Source organism: Sphaeramia orbicularis, chromosome 17 (genome assembly GCF_902148855.1).
Source record: "Sphaeramia orbicularis chromosome 17, fSphaOr1.1, whole genome shotgun sequence".
NCBI lineage: Eukaryota > Metazoa > Chordata > Actinopteri > Kurtiformes > Apogonidae > Sphaeramia > Sphaeramia orbicularis.
The window spans coordinates 51,025,106-51,029,508 of NC_043973.1; the positions used below are offsets into that span (position 1 = coordinate 51,025,106).

Here is a 4,403-nt window from a genome sequence, read left to right on the forward strand (position 1 = left end):
ATGTTTTGTTTTGTTTTTGCGTAATTCACGGTTGTGTTTTCTTTTTTAGCTCAGTTCAAGTTTGGTTTTGCTTAATTCAAGAATTTTTTGCCTAATTCAAGATTTTTTTTGCTTAATTATAGTTTTTTTGTTTAATTCAGGATTCTTTTTTTGTTCAACTCAAGATTTGTTTTGCTTCATTCAAGGTTTTTTTTTGCTTCATTCAAGATTTTTTTTTGCTTTATTCAAGTTTTTTTGTTTAATTCAAGATATTTGTGTTTAATTCAAGAATTTTTTTTGCCTAATTCAAGATTTTTTTTTTTTTTGTTTAACTCAAGATTTTTATTTTTTATTTTTTTTTTGCTTAATTCAAGATTTTTTTATTTATTTTTATTTTTTTCTTAATTCGAGCAAAAAAAAATCTGCCAATGGAACAATTGAAAATTATCTTGGTAAGATTTCTTCAAATAAGAACTTTTTTTTTAAATCTTTTGTCTAAAAATAAGTTCTTCCATCTCACTGAAAAGTTCCTCTTTAGGTGATTCTGTCTTATTTGAAGTGTGATGAGATATTTGGACTAGAAATGAGACAAATCCACTTGGTCAGATGTAGATTTTTACAGTTTGAAAACCACCTCATCCTGATGTGAACAGAACAGATCCAGATGTGGAACACTTATGAAGAACTCTGAAACTAGACCAGATGGACAGTTTAGGATTAATGTTATATGTTAATAAATAAAGAACTTTTGACATACTTAAGTGTTTCATTTGCAGGTGTGTTCTGGTGTGTACGGGTGGGTTTCCTACAAATACAGAGTGTCCGGAAAGTCTTTTTACAATTTAACACATTTATTACAAAAGCAAATAAATAAGACAAATCTGTGGAAATTATCACCAAATTAATTCAAGTTTGTTTTGCTTAATTCAATAATTTTTTTGCTTAATTCAAGTTTGTTTTGCCTAATTCGTTTTTTTTTTTTGTTTTTTTTTCTTAATTCAAGATTTGTTATGCTTTACTCAGTTTTTTTGGTTAATTCAAGATTTTTTTGTTTAATTCAAGGTTTTTTGCTTAATTCAACTTTTTGTGGTAAATTCAAGATTTTTTTTGCTTAATTCAAGATTTTTTTTATTTGCTTAATTCAAGTTTGGTTTGCTTAAAATAAAATCCAGTTTGAAACATTTATATAATTTATTACACAAATAACACACAGATGCTTGACAAACCTTTTCAAACGCTTTAAAAGTGAATATTAGTTCCAAATATTAGGTGTATAAAATTAAAATTGTAATAAATTAAAACTATGCTCAAATATTTGACATAAAAGCAGATCTTTACATAAGTGTTTTCAAATAAAGGAGACAAATCTGTGGAAATTATCACAAAATTAATTCAAGTTTTTTTGTGTGCTTAATTAAAGATTTTTTTTTTTTTTGCTTAATTTAAGTTTTGCTTAATTCAAGGTTTTCCTTGCTTAACTCAAGACTTTTTTTTTGCTTAATTCAAGTTTTGTTTTGTGTTTTTGTGGTTAATTCAAGAATTTTTTTTTTGCTTAATTCAAGTTTGTTTTTTTTTGTGGTTAATTCAAGATTTTCTTTTGCTTAATTCAAGATTTTTTTTTTTTTTTTTTGCTTAATTCAAGGTTTTTCTTGCTTAATTCAAGACTTTTTTTTTTGCTTAATTCAAGATTATTTTTTTAAGCTTAATTCAACTTTTTTTTTTGCTTAATTCAACTTTTTTTTTTTGCTTAATTAAATGTTTTTTGTTTTTTTTTGCTTAATTAAAGTTTTTTTTTTTTTTTTTTTTGCTTAATTCAAGACTTTTTTGCTTAATTCAAACCTAACCCTAACCTAAATTCTTTTTTTTTTTTTTTTGCCTCATTTAATTCACCTCTGTATGGGCACATCCAGACGGTATTGAATGTTTCCATGTTGCCTCATCAATGTGTTAATGGCATCAGTGATCTTTTATTTCAGGTTGTTGATGTAGATGGCAATATCTATAGATAGAATCACTAGATAGAATATTTTTACTGTCATTGTAACAGGTACAACTAGACTTCAAAGTGCCTTCCAGCAGGTACAACACAAGCAGAACCCACTCACATAGAAGTGGACGCTCTGTTACTGCACTGACCTCTTATAAAACATACATCAGATTACTTTATCAAATGTATTTTCAGCTGCACAACTGGAGCGGATCTGGGTTTCTTTCGTTTTGTGTTTCTTGTAAAGCTGTGAAATGCTCCATGAAGAGTTTTTTGTTTTGTTTTGTTTTTATAACTTTTGGACTCGGCCACCAGAGGGCAACACCTCATCTTTATTTTCCTCTCCATCCTGAATCCCATCATGTCATTTCAGCAGGTTTTGGATTTGTTTATAAGTTTTACAAAGTCATGTTATCCAGGCAGACATCAGCTGAAAACTATGAATTCTAAAAAGCAGTGGAAGAAGTAGATGAGAGAGGTCAAAGTAATACTACACTGTAAAAAATACTCCCACACAGCTAAAACTAATGCATCCAAAACATAAATAAAATTATGTACGTACACACAGAAAAATGGAAAGAATAAATGTAAAGTATAAGAAGTAGTCAGTGTGATGATGAGAGAAAAAAACTCGAAAAACTGAAAACAGATGAGTGTATCAGAACCCTGTAAAAAAACAAAAAAAAAACAAAAAAAAAACATTACAATAAAAAAATAAAGTAGTGCAGTTCAAACTCCTCCACTTCTGACAGCGACAACATTTACACTAATGCTTCAGTATTAACCCTTTAAGCACCAAAGATGCAACGAGCAACATAACTGAACAAAAAAGGCGGAGGGTTAGGGCTAGGACTAGGGTTAGGGCTAGGACTAGGGTTAGGGTTAGGACTAGGGTTAGGGCTAGGGTTCGGACTAGGGTTAGGGCTAGGACTAGGGTTAGGGTTAGGACTAGGGTTAGGGCTAGGACTAGGGTTAGGGCTAGGACTAGGGTTAGGGTAGGGCTAGGGTTAGGACTAGGGTTACAGTTAGAGTTAGGACTAGGGTTAGGGCTAGGACTAGGGTTAGGGCTAGGGTTCGGACTAGGGTTAGGGCTAGGACTAGGGTTAGGGCTAGGGTTCGGACTAGGGTTACAGTTAGAGTTAGGGTTAGGGTTTATGACGAGGGTTAGGGCTAGAGTTAGGATTAGGTCTAGGGTTAGGGTTGGGGCTTGGATTATAGTTAGGGTAGAGTTAGGGTAGGGCTAAGGTTAGGACTAGGGTTACAGTTAGGGTAGGGCTAGGGTTAGGGTTAGGGTTTACACACTAAATCAGTCTGTACCATATTAGTTTAATAATAGAAAATTTCCCTTTTTATTAGAAAATATGATTAATATCAATATTTTACATTAAATTTAACATAAAAGTAGGAGTTTTAGACATAATAATAATAATAATACCAGTTGACTACATGTGCATCCTCAGAGGACCTGGAGTGTGATTAGTGGAATGGGACAGGTTGAATGAAAGCAGTGGTTGTGGGTTCATGTATTTTACATCTCCCTCTTCCAAATCCTGTTTGTTTTTCAACACTCACAGGCTTTAACCTTATGGATGTAGACGATTCTTTCAAAAATACAGAATGTTTAGAATTATATTCCAGAACTTTACAGTTTTGGAATATTTCTATAAGACTGCAATTTAGTTCATACTAATCATAAAATAACAGTTTGATAAACAGATCAATAATTTTAGGATCATTCATTCCCAGTAGGTGAGGAACATTTTAGATTTCTCTTTAGAAACAACTACATTTAAACATAAAATAATGTTTAAAATATTCCATTTGAACTTATCCTATTTGGATTTAAAGTTTAGTTCTAGTGCCCTTAAAGAATACAATGCCTTATTCATTTATATGGATGCATTTGCATCTTTCAGACACAGCAGAGCCATTTTCTGTGATGTCGGCCTGTGCATTGCCTTTAACTCTTCATTCCAAACCACGTTGGTTGCCAGCCTCTGTGGGAAGAGTTATCCAGATAGAATGCACTGACCCTAACCCTAACCTCTGTGTTTAAATTTGTAGTTTTTCCTGCAGACTTCTGTTCTCACTGGTTGCTCCTGTGCTGCTGTCCTCTACTGCCCTCCAGTGGATACAACCACAAACTGCAGCTCAATGTTTGATTCTTCCTGGAACTGATCCAACCTGTTAAAGCTGGAATGAAGAACACACAAGTGTTCACACACAGACTTGAATACAACTGTTGAATGGACATGAGTCAGGAGGCCTAAATACCAGTCAGAATAATAATGAACACAGTCAAAGGAGCATATATGGATCCACGGAGCATTAAAGATGGAAAACCTTCCAGACCTGCATGGATTCCACCTGGACTGAGTACTGAAGGGAACTGAATCCCTGATCCATGTGGAAAATGTGTCCAGTCAGTCAGAGGAGA

The 4,403-nt window shown here is 32.7% G+C and overlaps 1 protein-coding gene across 2 annotated transcripts in view; it reads left to right on the forward strand.

Annotated features, from left to right (window-relative positions):
• Positions 1–737, forward strand: part of tmem70 (transmembrane protein 70) — a 10,162-nt gene extending 9,425 nt beyond the window's left edge. For both annotated transcript variants that reach the window (XM_030161477.1, XM_030161478.1), the window contains exon 4: positions 604–737. The gene's annotated coding sequence lies outside the window, so the exon portion shown is untranslated. The remainder of the gene's footprint in view (positions 1–603) is intronic.
• Positions 738–4,403: the final 3,666 nt, after the last annotated feature.